The following is a 19,755-nucleotide window of genomic DNA, read 5'->3' on the forward strand; positions in this document are numbered from 1 at the left end:
GCCACTATGGCGATGACGGGGAATTCATGTCCAACAAGATGCTGCAGCTTAGCTTTATCCTGTAACACGGTGATAACACGCACTTCATAGTCCATAGAATGTGGGTTTGGTCTAGGTGAAGCTCAGAAAACCAAATGGAACTTACAGGACATGCCAACAAGCACATCCAGCAAAACAGGCTTATATTATCCACGACTGTGAAATAATACTGAAACACCAGACGGCTTTTGCCATGGACATGAACTTCATTCAGATTAGAGGAACTTGATTGTTACCCTCGTAACCCATTATCCAGGAGTAATTAGGATCAGAATTTGAGAGATACGGACATGGATATACACATTGTGATATTCATAGTCCATAAACTACCACATTATTCCCATGACTGCATGTTTCTCTGATCGGGCAGTGGGGGGGATAAGCATTTTGCCCAAAGGTGACCTGTGGGTTCGCAGAGGGAATAAGCACCTTACATTTCCTTTGACAGAGACCCCACCACCCATCCCATTCACGTACCTTTACAAATTTCTCTTGTGTGTTAAGCTCTACCATTTCCACTGGCAGTAAGTTCTACAATCTCACTATTCTCTGAGTGAAGATGTTACCTTTGTATTTCCCTTCAGTATTACTAATTTCACCCTTAACCGTCTTCTCATCTTCAGAAGTTTTCTGATGACTCTGCCATAGTTGGATGCATCAGCAAGGGAGATGAGGCTGAGTACAGGGCTACGGTAGGAAACTTTGTCACATGGTGTGAGCAGAATTATCTGCAGCTTAATGTGAAAAAGACTAAGGAGCCGGTGGTAGACCTGAGGAGAGCTAAGGTACCGGTGACCCCTGTTTCCATCCAGGAGGTCAGTGTGGACATGGTGGAGGATTACAAGTACCTGGGGATACGAATTGAGAATAAACTGGACTGGTCAAAGAACACTGAGGCTGTCTACAAGAAGGGTCAGAGCCGTCTCTATTTCCTGAGGAGACTGAGGTCCTTTAACATCTGCCGGACAATGCTGAGGATGTTCTACGAGTCTGTGGTGGCCAGTGCTATCATGTTTGCTGTTGTGTGCTGGGGCAGCAGGCTGAGGGTGGCAGACACCAACAGAATCAACAAACTCATTCGTAAGGCCAGTGATGTTGTGGGGATGGAACTGGACTCTCTCACGGTGGTGTCTGAAAAGAGGATGCTGTCTAAGTTGCATGCTATCTTGGACAATGTCTCCTATCCACTACATAATGTACTGGTGGGGCACAGGAGTACATTCAGCCAGAGACTCATTCCACTGAGATGCAACACAGATCGTCATAGGAAGTCATTCCTGCCTGTGGCCATCAAACTTTATAACTCCTCCCTTGGAGAGTCAGACACCCTGAGCCAATAGGCTGGTCCTGGACTTACTTCCTGGCATAATTTACATATTACTATTTAACTATTTATGGTTTTATTACTATTTATTATTTATGGTGCAACTGTAACGAAAACCAATTTCCCCCAGGATCAATAAAGTATGACTATGACTACGACTATGATTATTATCTCTAGTTCTAATCCCACCCAACCTCTGGAAAAGTCCTGTTTACATTTAGCCTATCTATACCCCTCATTACATTGTATTCCTTTATCAAATCTCCGCTCATTCTCCAGTACTTCAGGGAATAAATACTCTAGAGACTTTTCCCTATGGTCTCCTGATCTCACGATGTTCCTAATTATGACCTTGCATCATAATGTCTATCTGCACTGCTCTTTCTCTGTGACTGTAACATTTCATTCTGCATTCTGTTATTTGTGTTTTCCCTTGGACTACCTTAATGCACTGATGTGATGAAATAATCTGAATGGGTGACATGCAGAACGAAGTTTTTTACTGTACCTCAGGAAATCAATTTACAAATCTATTTATGTTTCTCTGAGCTGACCAGAAAGCAAGTATATTCCTCCTTATTTTGCAGTCTCAGCCCGAAACGTCCACTGTTTATTCTCTCCATAGATGCTGCCTGACCTGCTGAGTCCCTGCAGCATTGTGTGTGTGTTGCTTTGGATTTCCAGCATCTACAAAGTTTCTCGTATTTATATTCCTTCCTAATACTATGTCTTTGAGGACTTAAAGATGGATAAAACCTCAGGACCTGATGAAATGACTTCAAGAGAGGAGATTGGTGGGTCCATGGTGGTTACAGTACCGTGCAAAAGCCTTGGGCATATATACGTATATAGCTAAGGTGCCTTAGACTTCTGCACAGTACTGCAGTAATTTTATGTGTTGCATTGTACTGCTGCTGCCAAAAAAAACAAATTTCATGACATATGAGTAATGATAAACCTGATTCTGATATGGGTCTCTATTGTGGACTGAGAGTGGGAAGGGGACAGGGGAAGGGAGAGGAATCATGGTTGGGAAAAGGGAAAGGGAGAGGGGAGGGAGCAGGAAGCACCAGAGAGACATTCTGAAATGATCAATAAACCAATTGTTTGGAATCAAATGAACTTGCCTGGTGTCTCAGGGCTGGGTGTGACTGCACCTGCACCCTTCACCCCGGCACAACTTCTCTGCCACCTGTCCCACAGCCCTCCCATCGACCTCCAACCTCGCCATTCCCAACACCCTTTGCTGCCGCCAGATTTACAAACGCGCTCTCTGCTCCACGTTGACAAATACAGTACTGAGCAAAAGTCTTAGGCACCCTGGCTATATGTATGTGCCTAAGACTTTTGCACAATACTGTATTTATATACTCACTGTCCACAGGTGAGGAGGCAGGTGAATGGACACAGTAAATGTAGTACATTTATTTAAGATGGGCAGCAGGGATCAGTCGAGTAATGGGCAAGTTAGTCCAATGTCAGTGGAACAAGGAACATAGAACATCACAGTCAAGAAGGATGTTGTTAAATAACTATTAATTAAATGCCTAACTAAACTAATGCTTTCTACCTAGACAAAGTCCATATTCATCCATTTCCTGCATGTTCATGTGCTTGTCACAGAGCCTCTTGGAATTGGAATTGGTTTATTATTGTCACATGTGCTGAGATACTTTGAACAGCTTGCCTTGCGTTCCATTCATGCAATCATATACACAATGCTTGGTTGGTGGGATGGAGCTACATCTCTTTCAAAGAAGGTCAAAGGCACTCTGTCCTTCCACTAGTCTGCAGGTCACCCTTGGGGAAGGTTTGGCACCTGCTTAACCCCCCAGATCAGGGTCACGTGAAGCCATGAGAGCAGCTGGTGCATATCACAAGACTTGGTTATGCGACCACTGACATCGGGCAGTCAATCTCTGAAGAGAATTGACAATGGCTGAGGTCACCCATCTTGTAAAAATACTGACAAGAAGAAGGCAATGGCAAACCACTTCTGGAGAAAACTTTGCCAAGAACAATCGTGGTCATGAGACACAGCACATAATGGTGATGATGGTGAGCTAAGCTAATGCTTTCTGCTGAGACAATGTCCATATTAATCCATTTCCTGCATATCCATGCACCTGTCTAAGAGTTTCTTGGACTTAGAATTAGTTTATTATTGTCACATGTGCCAAGATAAAGTGAATAGCTTATCTTGCATATCATTTATGCAATCATATCATTTCACAGTGCTCTGAGTTGCAGGAAAGATAAAACAATAACAGAATGCAGAGAAAATTGTTACAGTTACACAAAGTTCAGTGCGGACAGTAAAATGTAAGATCATAGCAAGGTAGATTTGTTGTACCCTGTACTCAGGATCCATTTAATAGTCCTATTACAGCGGGATAGTGGCTGTAATTGATTTTGGTAGTACAGTCGGCCCTCCTTATCAGTATTCTCTCATTACAGCATGATTTGCAGTGAGGTGTTTCATGACTCTAGGACATCCCAAAGCACATCCCTGCCAAGAAAGGAACTCAGAAGTGCAGCCACTATGGCGATGATGGGGAATTCATGTCCAACAAGATGATGCAGCTTAGCTTTATCCTGTAACACGGTGATAACACGCACTTCATAGTCCATAGAATGTGGGTTTGGTCTAGGTGAAGCTCAGAAAACCAAATGGAACTTACAGGACATGCCAACAAGCACATCCAGCAAAACAGGCTTATATTATCCACGACTGTGAAATAATACTGAAACACCAGACGGCTTTTGCCATGGACATGAACTTCATTCAGATTAGAGGAACTTGATTGTTACCCTCGTAACCCATTATCCAGGAGTAATTAGGATCAGAATTTGAGAGATACAGGCATGGATGTGCACATTGTGATACTCATAGTACATAAACTACCACATTATTCCCTTATTATTTGGCAATTCCCTGCTGAGCCTCGCCAATTGTTATTGATGCACCACAGAAAGCTTCCTGTCTGGATGCACCATGACTTGGTATGCAAGGATCCACAAGGAAATTTGGAGAGTTATAGACACCGCTCAGGACATCACAGAAACCTGGCTCCTGTCGATAGATTCTGTAAACACATTTCATAACCTCAGTAAAGCAACCAGCATAATCAAAGACTGCACTGACCCCAGTCATCTCTTTTCTCCCCTCTCCCACTGGGCAGAAGATACAAAAGCCTGAAAGCACGCTCCACTAGGCTCAAATACAGTTTCTTTCACACTGTTATAAAACTTCTGAATAGTTTTCTGGTACAATAAGAAGGACTGAATGTCACAATCTACTTCGTTATGATCTTGGACTTTATTGTTTACCTGCACTGCATTTTCTCTGTAGCTGTTATACTTAATTCTGTATTGTTATTGTTATTGTCTGGACTGATCACAAGACTCAGGAATATCTCCGTACGGGCAAACCTCTCAACTCTCGTCAAGCTTGTTGGTCCCTGTTTTTCCTCAAGATTTGATTTTACTCTGTCCTTCCGCCCCGGTTCCAAGAATGGTAAACCTGATGCCCTCTCCTGAAGATTTCCTTCCTCTGAGACCCCTGAGGTACCCAATATCATCCTCCCTGCTCACTGTCTCATGGGTGCAGCGCAATGGGACATTGAAACCATGCAAGCTGCTCAACAAAGCGAGGCAGCCCCTAGTCAATGCCCCACTAACCGTGTTTATGTTCCCAGCTCAGTCCACTCACAGGTATTGCAGTGCGGTCATTCTTCCCAGTTATTCTGTCACCCTGGAACCAAGGGTACTCAGGCCTTCATCAGTCAGTGGTTCTGGTGGCCCTCCATGGAAGATGACATCCGCGACTTTGTCTCAGCTTGCTCAGTCTGTGCTCAAGGCAAGAACTCTAACCGGTCACCCGCTGGTCTGTTACAACCCTTGTCTATCCCCAAGAGACCCTGGTCTCACATTGCCCTGGATTTTGTCACCAGTCTTCCCCCATGAGATGGTAACACCACCATTCTCACAGTAGTTGATCGTTTCTCCAAGTCTGTACACTTCATTCCTTTACCTAAACTCCCCTCAGCCAAAGAAACAGCCAAATTACTAGTACTGCATGTTTTTAAATGACATGGTTTACTTGTAGATGTGTCAGACAGGGGCTCTCAATTCACATCCAACTTCTGGAGGGCATTCTTTAATCTTTTGGGTGCCTCTGTGAGTCTGTCTTCAGGATTCCACCCACAGACCAATGGCCAGACTGAGCGGGCCAACCAACTGCTAGAGACTGCGATGTCTGGTCTCCCAGAACCCCTCTGTGTGGAGTCAGCAGCTACACTGGGCTTAGTACGCCATAAACTCTCATCCGTCCTCATCCACCGGTCTATCCCCTTTCGAGCCCCTTGGCTACCAACCTCCACTGTTTCCTGCCCCTCACTTCATCGGCCCCTTTCCCATCAGCCCTGCTGCCGTCCATCTCAAGCTCCCCTCCAGACTCCTCCACATTCATTCCAACTTCCATGCCATGTGTCCCGCATCAAGCCTTTCATGATCCACCCCCTGTGTCCTGTCCCCAAACCACCCCCCACCCACGGCTCATCGATGGGTCAGAGGCCTTCACGGTGTGTCGACTGCTGGACTTCGTCGCCAAAGCTGTGGCTCCAGTACATTGTGGACTGGGAGTGCAGCGGTCCTGTGCAGAGGTGCTGGGTCCCCGCCCGTAACATCCTGGAGTCCTCTCTCATCTGGGACTCTCATCGCCAGTGCCCAGCTCTACCTGCCGTGATGCCAGGAGGCATCCGTAAAGGTGTGGGGGGGGGGGTGTGGTACTGTCAATACCTCCAGTTGAACTCTAACTTTTTATGTTTCCCCCTCACTGTCAGTCTGTGGTTTTGTATTGCCATGTGCTCCTGTCCCCGCTCCTGCTCTACTCCGGCCCCTGTATTACTGAGTACTCCGTCTCTCACCTGTTTCTCATTACTACCTGTATCATTGCCACTGTGTCTCATTGTGCTCCACCTATCATCTGCTTCTCTGTTTATTGCTCAGTGTATTTCAGTCCTGTGTTTTCACCTGTTTGTTGCCAGATTGTGCTAGAGAATTTTCCTGACCCTTTCCAGCACTCATATTTATACTCTGTCCATCTGAATGTTAACTCTGCCTGTTTCCCGATTCTGGTTTTTGGATTTCTCTGGATGTTTTGATCTCTGCCTGAACTTTGACGCTGACTTTGTTTGCACCTCGGGATTTGTTACTCAATTAATATCACTGTGTGCACAGTAGTGGGTCTGCGATTAGACCCCTGCTCCAGTGACCTGACACCCAGCCAAATATGAAGTGCTGCTGCTTTATAGATCAAATGTAAAGAGACAGTTAAGAGCAAGATCCCTAACAGTGTTGATGAGCAGAGGGATTTTGTGGTCCAAGTTCATAACTCCCTGAAATTGGCTACTCAGGTTGATAGGGTGATGAGAAGGAATATGGCATGTTTGCCTTTGTTAGTTAAGGCACTGAGCTGAAAGGTCAGGAAGTTATGTTGCACCTTTATAAAGCCCTGGTTAGGCCTCATCTGGAGCATTCAAAGTCACAACACAATAGCATTAAACAATTAGGGCTACACAGTAATATCTATGTAAATCTTCAGAAAGTCTCAATACTAAACACCATTAGAATGGTCTGAAAGTTCCTAGCAATTGAGAAATGAGAGTGCTTCGCCATGCCAAGCCTCAGGTGCTACCAGCTTGAGCTAAGAAAAAAATAAAAATGATAATAATAGGAATAATAATATGTAAGCAATAAATATCGATGAAGAGTCCTTGAATGTGAGTCCATAGGTTGTGGGAACAGTTCAGTGATGGGGTGAGTGAAGCTGAGTAAAGTTATCCCCTCTGCTACAAGAACCTGATGGTTGAGGGGTAATAATTGTTCTAGAACCTGGTGGTGTGAGTCCTGAGGCTCCTGTACCTCCTTCCTGATGGCAGCAGTGAGAAGAGAGCGGTGGTGGTGGGCGGTGATGTGGGGTGTGGTGGTCCCTGCTGATGTATGCTGCTTCCCTGCGACTACACTCCATGTAGATACACTCAGTGGTGGGGAGGGGTTTACCCATGATCGAATGGATCATATCCACTACTTCTTGTAGGATTTTCCATTCAAGGGCATTGGTATATCTATACCAGTCTGTGATGCAACCAGTCAATATACTCTTCACCACTCAAAAGTTAGAGATTAAAGTACAGATATAGAATAAAATGTTGATAGATACATAAATTCCAGCATTATAACAACATTATATAAACAACATTATAAAAAGTGGTTTGAAGTGTTTACAGTGCAGTGACTAAGGTAATAGTTAGAGAGGGGTGGGGAGGCTGACAAGAATGGATGATCAGATTGACAGTCTGAGGAGGGCCACAAGCTTTATGGAGAGAATACAAAATGAAAGGGTACCATGGTAGCATGGCAGTTAGGGTGACCCTATTGCAGCTTGATGCATTCTAGAGTCCGGAGTTCAATTCTAGCACCGTCTGTGAGGTGTTTGTACATTCTTCCCAGTGACCATGTGCGTTTCCTCTGGGTGCTTCAGTTTCCTCCCAAAGTCCAAAGACATGTAGGTTAGTAGGTTAATTGATCATTGTAAATTGTCCATGATTAGGCTAGTGTTAAATAGGTGGGTTGGTGGGCGACGAGGCTCCTTAGACCAAAAAAGCCTGTTTTGTTTTGTATCTCTAAAGAAGTAAATTGATGATAGTATAATTAGATGATTGATGGCTGGGCAGAAGGGCCAGGTTCTGTGTTGTACCATACAATGACTCTATAAAACAGCCATTGCACAGATATAAAGCAATTATGAAAAAGTTACTCTCGGCTGCTCCTGCTGCTGCGGTCTGGCATGTTGAGCCAAGTGTTTCGATTCTATCTCTCCATCAACATTGCACAAGAGGAATCTGACACTGCTCCGTATTGGGCAGGACTGCTGAGCCATCTGGATTGGGGACAGGCTGTGGGAGTACTTTATTTTTAACCTCGGCAGCCCAGAGCTAGGCTTTTTTCTGTCTGGTTCTCCATGATCAAAGGGGCGGACGCCAAGCACAGATGTCAGGAGGCACTCAAGCTTAAAGCTGTCTGATGATACTGCAGTGCCCTTGCATCTTCTGGGTTTAACTCTTCAGTACCCTCACACAACCTCTGGTTTGTGCAGAGTTGAAAGTTTAAAGTTCAAGGTTCAAGTCTGTTATCAAAATACGTGTGCCATATACAACCTTGAGATTCATCTTCTTGCAGGCAGCCACAAAACAAAGAAACACAATAGAATTCATGAATAAACAGACACAACAAAGACCACCAAAGATCCGATTTGCAAAAGAGGACAAATCGCGCAAGTAAGGTAAACAAATAACACGTGATACATGAACTGCAGAGTCCCTGAAAATGAGTCCACAGCTGCTGAGCCTGTTCAATGCTGAGGCAAATGAAAATGATCTAGGAGCCCAATGGCCACCAGGCAATAATTGCTCCCCAACTTGGCAGTGTAGTGTTGAGTATTTAGTATTTAAGTAAGATTTGAGTAATTTTGTACTTATATTGTTTTAAGACATTTTTGTCTTGTTAAATAATTTATTATGGGTTATATGCTACCATATGTTATATGCACGCCTCGCTTAAAGTAAACACAAAGTTAGTCCTGCATTCCTGGACTCTCGTGTCTTCCTTTGATGTTTTGAAGTTACAAAACATAACACATAGGTCCCAAGACTTCTGCACCTCCCGCCCAATGGTAGTAATGAGAAGAGAGGGAAACCAGTTAAATCCAGGCACACAGCATGAACACTAGCACTTAAATTTGCCCTGGATCATCTGAATGCAGACAATAACAGTTGTACATTATGGCATCTTGTGGTCTGGATAGCATTGCAAGCAGCTAATACTCCTGGGAATGCAGCCCACGCTGACTCCCAATTAACTAATTCTGGTCGTTTTTGTGAAATCCATCCATGGACTCACCCCTGTTGATCTCCATGCCCATAAGTATACACTAAGGGGTGATTTACTGTACCCATTTTGTCCAGGAACCAGAACATACAGGAATGAGATAGAATATCCTCTTGCTCAATGTTGGAAAGGAGTTATCTGTTGACTTCAGGAGGGTGAAAGCAGGTGAACACGTATGATGTATTGGCATTCATCAACCATGTGATTGAGTTCAAGAGCCATGAGGTAACGTTACAGCTATATAAAACCTTGGTCAGACCCCACTTGGAGTACTGTGTTCAGTTCTGGTCATCTCACTACAGGAAGGATGTGGATGCTATAAAGAGAGTGCAGAGGAGACTTACGAGGATGTTGTCTAGATTGGAGGGCATGCCTTATGAGAATAGGTTGAGTGAACTTGGCCTTTTCTCCTTGGAGTGACGGAGGATCGAGATGACCTGATAGAGGTGTATAAGATGATGAGGAGTATTGATTGTATGGATACCCAGAGGCTTTTTCCCAGGGCCAAAATGGCTAACATGAGGGGGCACAGCTTTAAGGTGCTTGGAAATAGGTACCGAGGGGATGTCAGGGGTAAGTTTTTCACACAGAGAGTGGTGGCTGTGTGGAATACACTGCAAGTGGCGGTGGTGGAAGCAGATACAATAGGGTCTTTTAAGAGCCTCTTAGATAGGTACATGGAGCTTAGAAAAATAGAGGTCTATGTGCTAGGGAAATTCTAGGCAGTTTCTAGAGTAGGTTACATGGTCAGCACAACATTGTGGGCCAAAGGGCCTGTAATGTGCTGTAGATTTTTATGTTGTATGTTCTATGAATGCGATAGTGTTATAGTGCAATCGCTTTACAGCACCAGCGACCACCAGTCAGTGTTCAGTTCCACACCGTTGTCTGTAAGGTGTTTGTACATTTTCCCTGTAACTGTGTGGGTTTCCTCTGGGTGCTCCAGTTTCCTTCCACAGTTAGCATTAGTAAGTTGAGGACATGCTGAGATGGTGCCAGAAGTGTGTCAATACTTGCAGGCTGCCCCCAGCACAGTCCATGGACTGTGTTGGGTGTTGACACAAAATGATGCATTTTACTGCAATGTTTAGACTACGTACCACAAATAAACACTAAGGGACACCTACGCTCTGTCCGCCAGAGAAAGCAGGATCTCCCAGTGGCCACACATTTTAATTCCACATCCCATTCCCATTCTGACATGTCTATCCACGGCCTCCTCTACTGTAAAGATGAAGCCACACTCAGGTTGGAGGAACAACACCTTATATTCCGTCTGGGTAGCCTCCAACCTGATGGCATGAACATCGACTTCTCTAACTTCCGTTAATGCCCCACCTCCCTGTCGTACCCCATCTGTTATTTTTATACACACATTCTTTCTCTCACTCTCCTTTTTCTCCCTCTGTCCCTCTGAATATACCCCTTGCCCATCCTCTGGGTCCTCCCCCCCACCTCCTTGTCTTTCTTCCCGGACCTCCTGTCCCATGATCCTCTCGTATCCCTTTTGCCTATCACCTGTCCAGCTCTTGGCTCCACCCCTCCCCCTCCTGTCTTCTCCTATTATTTTGGATCTCCCCCTCCCCCTCCAACTTTCAAATCCCTTATTCACTCTTCCTTTAGTTAGTCCTGACGAAGGGTCTCAGCCTGAAACGTCGACTGCACCTCTTCCTAGAGATGCTGCCTGGCCTGCTGCGTTCACCAGCAACTTTTACGTGTGTTGCTTGAATTTCCAGCATCTGCAGAATTCCTGTTGTTTAAGGGACAATTTAGTCCAGTGACTATATTTAATTAGCAGTTTGAAGAGATTTGCTTTGTCACCTTAAACACTTGAAAACTTCTATAGATGTACCATGGGGAGCATTCTGACAGGCTGCATCACTGACTGGTATTGGGGGGAGGGGCTACTGCACAGGACTGAAAGAAGCTACAGAAAGTTGAAAAATTAGTCAGCACCATCATGGGTACTAGCCTCTGTTGTATTCAAGACATCTTCAAGGAGCTGTGCCTCTGAAAGACAATGTCCATCACCCAGGACATGTTCTAGACAATAGACAATAGACAATAGGTGCAGGAGTAGGCCATTCGGCCCTTCGAGCAAGCATCACCATTCACTGTGATCATGGATGATCATCCACAATCAGTATCCAGTTCGTGCCTTATACCCATAACCTTTGATTCCGCTATCTTTAAGAGCTCTATCCATCTCTTTTTTGAAAGCATCCAGAGACTTGGCCTCCACAGCCTTCTGGGGCAGAGCATTCCATACATCCACCACTCTCTGGGTGAAAAAGTTTTTCCTCAACTCCGTTCCAAATGGCCTACCCCTAATTCTTAAACTGTGGCCTCTGGTTCTGGACTCACCCATCAGCAGGAATATGCTTCCTGCCTCCAGCATGTCCAATCCCTTAATAATCTTATATGTTTCAACAAGATCCCCTTTCAGCCTTCTAAATTCCAGAGTATACAAGCCCAGTCGCTCCAATCTTTCAACATATGACAGTCCCACCATCCCGGGAATTAACCTTGTGAACCTACGCTGCACTCCCTCAATAGCAAGAATGTCCTTCCTCAAATTTGGAGACCAAAACTGCACACAGTACTCCAGGTGTGGTCTCACCAGGGCCCTGTACAGCTGCAGAAAGACCTCTTTGCTCTTATACTCAATTCCCCTTGTTATGAAGGCCAGCATGCCATTAGCTTTTTTCACTGCCTGCTGTACTTGCATGCTTGCTTTCAGTGACTGATGTACAAGAACACCTAGATCTCGTTGTGCTTCCCCTTTTCCTAACTTGACTCCATTTAGATAATAATCTGCCTTCCCGTTCTTACCACCAAAGTGGATAACCTCACATTTATCCACATTAAACTGCATCTGCCATGCATCCGCCCACTCACCCAGCCTGTCCAAGTCACCCTGCATTCTCATAACATCCTCCTCACATTTCACACTGCCTCCCAGCTTTGTGTCATCGGCATATTTTCTCTTTTCATTGTTACCATCAGGAGGGAGGATAGGAACCAGAAGGCACACACTCAGCCATTCAGGAGCAGCGTCTTCCCTTCTACCATCCGATTCCTAAATGGACATTAAAACCGTGAGCAGTTCCTCACTACTTTTTATATTATTTCTGTTTTGCACTAATTTTAATCTAACTATTTAATATATATATATACTTACTGTAATTGACTTAAGAATTTTTTTACTTTCTGTATTATGTATTGCATTGAACTGCTGCTGCTAAGTTAACCTGATTTGTAAACCCGATTCTGATTCTGATTCTGAAATAAAGCTAATCGTCAATCTTTAATCTCTCCACAGATGCTGCCTGTCCCATTGTTTCCTCCAGCATTTTGTTTGTAACTGTAGGCCTCATAGCTGCAGAATAGGTTCTTCTCCAGTCCAGAGAAACACACATAAAATGCTGGAGGAACTCTGCAGGTCATCCATGGAAAAGTTGACATTTCAGGCCAAGACTCTTCCTCAGGACTGGAGGAAATTGCTAGTTGAGGAGGGGGGAAGGAGGACAAGCTAGAAGGTGATTGATGAAGCCAGATGGGTTGGAAAGGTCAAGGGCTGGAGAGGAAGGAATCTCATAGGAGAGAAGAGCGGACCACAGGAGAAAGGGAAGGAGGAGGGGAACCAGAGAGAGGTAGACAGGGAGAAGAGGCAAGAGGGCAGATTGGGGAAGAGAAGAGGGAAGGGAGAGAGGAAATGAAAAAATTAATAAAAATTTACCAGAAAAGCAAAATCGATGTTCATGCTATTGTGTTGGAGGCTACCTAAATGGAATATAAGGCATTGCTCCTTCACCCTGGAGTGGCCTCATCATGGCAGCAGAGGAGGCCATGGACCAACATGTCAGAATGGGAATGGAGATAGGAATTAAAATGATTGGCCATGGGGAAATTATGTTTTCAGTGGATGGAGCGGAGGTGCTTGACCAATCTATAGTCCATCACTCTAAGATTCAGCATATTGGCTTTAACAATTCAGGACCTAAAACTACCTCCATACCAAAGACCAATAAATCCTAGTCCATCCATCCTTCGTTCCCAGCTACAATAAAACTTTTGCAATTGAGTACTTTCCAAAGTGACTTCATGCTTTTCTAAATCAGTGGGAGTTTCAAATAAATAAAATCTCATCCAAAGGAATAAATATCAGTCAGAATTATCCCAAAATTGGGTTCAGAAGCAAGTTTGAAATTCCTACTTTAATCTTGCGTACTAGCGGTGGAGAATTCTTGGCTTTATTTTCTCAAAAGTCCCAGAGAGACAGGGGAATCTTTCCAAGGGCTAACAGTAGGCTATGTTGCCTCTGGATCCCATGATTTTGGCCACCCCCTGTTCCCGGGCCAAAGTTAAGGGGGCATGAAATTACTTGCGCAGCAGAGAGGCTAAGTGACGAAAAGTAGATCAGCTACCTAAACATCATCCTGACGTTCTAACAGTTCATGGTTTTGGCAACTTAGTGACAAACTGACAAAATGAACATTAAGTGCAAAAGGAAAAGAAATTGCTGGAGAAACTCAGTGGGTCAGGCAGAATCTTTGGAGAGAAGAGGATGCCTAATGTTATAATACAAAACAAAGAACAACATAAAACATAGAACCATACAGCACAGAAACAGGTCCTGTGACAATGGTATTAGAATTTAAACATTGAATATTACAGGCCCTTTGGCCCACAAGGTTGTGCTGATTTTTTAACTTATCGTAAGTTCAAACTACATAACATTATCAAAGTAGGTACACTATATGCAACTTTGAGGTTTGTCTTCTTACAGGCAGCCACAAAACAAAGAAACCCAATAGAACCCAATAAATAAAAGAAGACAGTCAAATACCCAATGTACAGAAAAAAAAACAAATCATGCCAACAATAAAAATAAGCAAATAACATTCAGAACTGAAGATCACAAAGGGAATCCACAGCCAGGAAGCCAGACATTACTACAGCCAATTCAGGAGCTCAATGCAAGCCACAGCCTCAGTTCAGCGCAGAGACGAGTATACCTTGCAGAGCAGTGAGCTGAACTGGCATGTCCTTCACCTCCTAGACACAGTGGGGACTGCTTAATACATATACTCAGATAGATTTTTTGATAGATGTGATGTGTCGGTATTTCAGTGGAGTAAAGGAAATTACAGTGGCATGAGAGAGGAACTGGCCAAAGTTGACTGGAAAGGGACACTGGTGGGAAAGACAGCAGAGCAGCAGTGGCTGGAGTTTATGCGAGAAGTGAGGAAGGTGCAAGGCAGGTATATTCCAAAAAAGAAGAAATTTTCGAGTGGGAAAAGGATGCAACCGTGGTTGACAAGAGAAGTCAAAGCCAAAGTTAAAGCAAAGGAGAGGGCATACAAGGAAGCAAAAATTAGTGGGAAGACAGAGGATTGGGAGGTTTTTTAAACCTTACAAAAGGAAACCAAGAATGTCATTAAGAGGGAAAAGATTAACTATGAAAGGAAGCTAGCAAATAAATGCTAAGGATACTAAAAGCTTTTTCAAGTATATAAAGAGTAAAAGACAGGTGAGAGTAGATATAGGACCGATCGAAAATGATGCTGGAGAAGTTGTAATGGGAGATAAAGAGATGGCAGAGGAACTGAACGAGTATTTTGCATCAGTCTTCACTGAGGAAGACGTCAGCAGTATACCGGACACTCAAGGGTGTCAGGGAAGAGAAGTGTGCGCAGTTACAATTACGACAGAGAAAGTACTCAGGAAGCTGAATAGTCTAAAGGTAGATAAATCTCCTGGACCAGATGGAATGCATCCACGTGTTCTGAAGGAAGTAGCTGTGGAGATTGCGGAGGCATTAGCGATGATCTTTCAAAAGTCGATAGATTCTGGCATGGTTCCGGAGGACTGGAAGATTGCAAATGTCACTCCGCTATTTAAGAAGGGGACAAGGAAGCAAAAAGGAAATTATAGACCTGTTAGCTTGACATCGGTGGTTGGGAAGTTGTTGGAGTCGATTGTCAAGGATGAAATTACAGAGTACCTGGAGGCATATGACAAGATAGGCAGAACTCAGCGTGGATTACTTAAAGGAAAATCCTGCCTGACAAACTTATTACAACTTTTTGAGAAAATTACCAGTAGGCTAGACAAGGGAGATGCAGTGGATGTTGTATTTTTGGATTTTCAGAAGGCCTTTGACAAGGAGCCACACATGAGGCTACTTATCAAGATAAGAGTCCATGGAATTACGGGAAAGTTACATACGTGGATAGAGCGTTGGCTGATTGGCAGGAAACAGAGAGTGGGAATAAAGGGATCCTATTCTGGTTGGCTGCCGGTTACCAGTGGTGTTCCACAGGGGTCCGTTTTGGGGCCGCTTCTTTTTACATTGTACATCAACGATTTGGATTATGGAATAGATGGCTTTGTGGCTAAGTTTGCTGACGATACGAAGATAGGTGGAGGGGCCGGTAGTGCTGAGGAAATGGAGAGTCTGCAGAGAGACTTGGATAGATTGGAAGAATGGGCAGAGAAGTGGCAAATGAAGTACAATGTTGGAAAGTGTGTGGTTATGCACTTTGGCAGAAAAAATAAACAGGCAGACTATTATTTAAATGGGAAAAGAATTCAAAGTTCGGAGATGCAATGGGACTTGGGAGTCCTCGTACAGGATTCCCTTAAAGTTAACCTCCAGGTTGAGTCGGTAGTGAAGAAGGCAAATGCAATGTTGGCATTCATTTCTAGAGGAATAGAGTATAGGAGCAGGGATGTGATGTTGAGGCTCTATAAGGCGCTGGTGAGACCTCACTTGGAGTACTGTGGGCAGTTTTGGTCTCCTTATTTAAGAAAGGATGTGCTGACGTTGGAGAGGGTACAGAGAAGATTCACTAGAATGATTCCAGGAATGAGAGGGTTAACATATGAGGAACATTGTCCGCTCTTGGACTGTATTCCTTGGAGTTTAGAAGAATGAGGGGAGACCTCATATAAACATTTCAAATGTTGAAAGGCATGGACAGAGTGGATGTGGCAAAGTTGTTTCCCATGATGGGGGAGTCCAGTATGAGAGGGCATAACTTAAGGATTGAAGAGCGCCCATTCAGAACAGAAATGTGAAGAAATCTTTTTAGTCAGAGGGTGGTGAATCTATGGAATTTGTTGCCATGGGCAGCAGTGGAGGCCAAGTCATTGGGTGTATTTAAGGCAGAGATTGATAGGTATCTGAGTAGCCAGGGCATCAAAGGTTATGATGAGAAGGCGGGGGAGTGGGACTAAATGGGAGAATGGATCAGCTCATGATAAAATGGCGGAGCAGACTCGATGGGCCGAATGGCCGACTTCTGCTCCTTTGCCTTATGGTCTTATAATAGGGGAGTCAAGGGTTATGGGAAAAAGGCAGGCAGGTAGACCTGAGTCCATGGTCAGATCAGCCATGATCTTACTGAATGACGGAACAACCTTGATGGGCCAAATGGCCTCCTCTGCTCCTATTTCTTATGTAACTTACATTTGACCTCATTGTGCTGTGGCGAAAGCTGAAGACAGGCTGGTCACTGTGGAAAAAAGGAATAAGAGCTGAAGACCGTAAGACATAAGAACAGAATTAAGCCATTCAGCCCTTCTAGTCTGCTCTGCCATTCCATTATGGATGATTTATTATCCCTCAATCCCATTCTCCTACCTTCTTCTCATAACCTGTGACACCCTGACTAATCAAGAACCCATCAGCCTCCAACTTAAATATACTCAATGATTTTGCCTCCACCGCCATCCGTGGCAATGAATTAAACCTACTAGCTTACGAAATTCCTCCTTATCTCTGTTGTAAAGGGAAAACCCTGTATTCAGAGGCTGTACCCTATGGTCCTAGAATCCCCCACTGTAGGAAACATCACCCATGTCCACTCAATCTAGGCCTTTCAATAGTTGATAGGTTTCAATGAGATTCGAGATTCCCCATCATTCTTCTGAACTCCAGTGACTACAGACCCAGAGCCATCAAACACTTCTCAATCGTTAATCCTTTCATACATGGGAACATTCTTGGGAACTTCCACTGGAACCTCTCTTAGATCCTTTCTTAGATAAGGAGCCTAAAACTGCTCACAATACTCCAAGTGAGGCCTCACCAGTGCCTTATAAAGCCTCAACATTTCATCCTTGCTTTTATATTCTAGTCTTCTTGAAGTGGTGCAAGAACTTTCTTTTGTGCCTGTTTGTGTTTGGCAGGTAGACTTGCTCCCCAGCGCCTGTGACTTGCTTCCATCCTGATCTCCAGTGTCATACGTATGGAGTTCGTAACTTTCCCCTTGACTGCATGGGTTTCCTGAGGAGTTGTCCATATTATAAAGTTGTGCACCTTGTGTGATTCATTACCCTCAGTGTAGGTGAGGGACTGGAGAGCTGATGGAGCATTTGAGAGAGAATTGGATGCAGATGAATAAGTGGGGGAACAGGAAGACGAATTTGCTCTAAAGCATTGCAGGGGATCAGTGGGCTGAATAGTCTCCTTCAATCTCATAAGGAAACATATGAACTCAAAAAGAACATAGAACAGTACAGAATGCGAACAGGCCCTTCAATGTGGTGCCACACTAATTACATTAATACATCAGTAACTCATGGCCTAACTAAAGTGGTGAATCTGGGAAATTCACTGCCACATGTGGCTGAGGAGGCCAATTCATTGGGTGTACTTAAGGCAGAGGTTGATAGGCTTTTGATCAGCCAGGGCATGAAGGGATATGGGAAGAAGGCAGAAGATTGGGACAGAGGGGGAAAATGGATCAGTCATGATGGAAATGACGGAGCAAACTCAACAGGCCGAATGCCCTATGTTCTGTGGTCTTATGGTCTAAATGAATCCTTCTACCTACATAATGTCCATATCCCTCAGTTCTCTGCACATATGTACACCTGCCTATCTAAGAACCTTGTGAATGACTCTAACATATCTGCCTCCAGCATCACCCCTGCCAGTGTATTCCAGGCCCCCACCACTCTCTGTGTAAAAAAAACTATCTCTGATATCTCAGCTAAACTTTCCTCCGATCACCTGAAATGGATACTGACATTGCTATTGGTAGAGGCCTCCATCGGCCATGGTTGACCATGGATGTTGCGTCCCAGCTGTCTATGTGATACACAAGCCAGACAATATGATATGGAGAGCAAGCTACAAATTACAATGAGGGATAGAAAATGCATGCCAATAGGGCAATGTTACAATATATCAGGCGGGAGGAGAAGATGGTGGCACGACGCAACGTGCGCAGCTCTCCGGTGAAATGATATCGTATTTGTAAGTAGGATCTGTGGACAATTCTGATTTGATGGAGACAGACGTGAGAAGCACAGAGGAACATTTGGAGAAGTTTCTGAAATGCCCAGTTCACTGCTGCTGCTACTGTGTGATCGAGAATCTCCGGAGGGAAGGCCCCAAAATCCCTGGCTTTGCCTGCTGCTGGTGGAGGCTAGGGTCGAAGCGTTCGGCAGAGATGGTGCTCAGTACTTGGTGTCGGAGGGCTGATCGGAGCTCAAAGTTTTCAGACGACTCAAAGTCGGACTGTGGTTGGGCATGGCAGGGAGAGTTTTCTTCCTTCTCCCATCTGCGTGAGATGTGGGACTTTCGAGAGACTTTGAACTTTTTTACTGTGCCCGTGGCCTGGTTCTTCATCAAGATATGGTATTGTTGCACTGTTGTAACTATATGTTATAATTATGTGGTTTTTGTTAGATTTTCCATCTTGGTCTGTCCTGTGTTTTGTGATATCACACCGGAGGAATATTGTATCATTTCTTAATGCATGCATTACTAAATGACAATAAAAGAGGACTGCGTGTCCTCATAATCTAATCTAATCTAATATCATGGGGGATCTTCATACGCAGGTAGATTGGGAACATTAGGTTACTGCTGGATTACAAGAGGGGAAGTTTCTAGAATGCCTACGAGATGGTTTTTCAGAGCAGTTTGTGGTTGAGCTTACCCAGAGGGTCAGCTATTCTGAATTTTGTGTTGTGCAATGAAACAGAATTGATTAGGGAGCTTAAGGCAAAAGAAACCTTAGGGGTAAATGATCAGAATATGATTGAATTCACCCAGAAATTTGACAAGGAGAAGCTACAGTCAGGTCAGTACTACAGTGGAGTAAAGGGAATTACAGATGCATGAGAGAAGAGTTGGCCAGAATTGATTGGAAAAGAACACTGGAAGGAATGGTGGCAGAGCAGCAGTTGTTGGAATTTCTGGAAGGAATTCGGAAGACATAGGATATATCCATCACCAAGAACAGAAGTATCCTAAAGGAAAGATGACACAACTGTGGCTAACAAGAGACGTCAAAGCCAACATAAAAGTCAAAGAGAGGACATATCATAGAGAAAAAATAAGTGAAAAGTTAGAGGATTGAGAAGCTTTTGAAAACCAACAGAAGGCATCTAAAACAAGTCAATAAAAGGTAAAAATGAAATAT

Source organism: Mobula hypostoma, chromosome 14 (genome assembly GCF_963921235.1).
Source record: "Mobula hypostoma chromosome 14, sMobHyp1.1, whole genome shotgun sequence".
NCBI lineage: Eukaryota > Metazoa > Chordata > Chondrichthyes > Myliobatiformes > Myliobatidae > Mobula > Mobula hypostoma.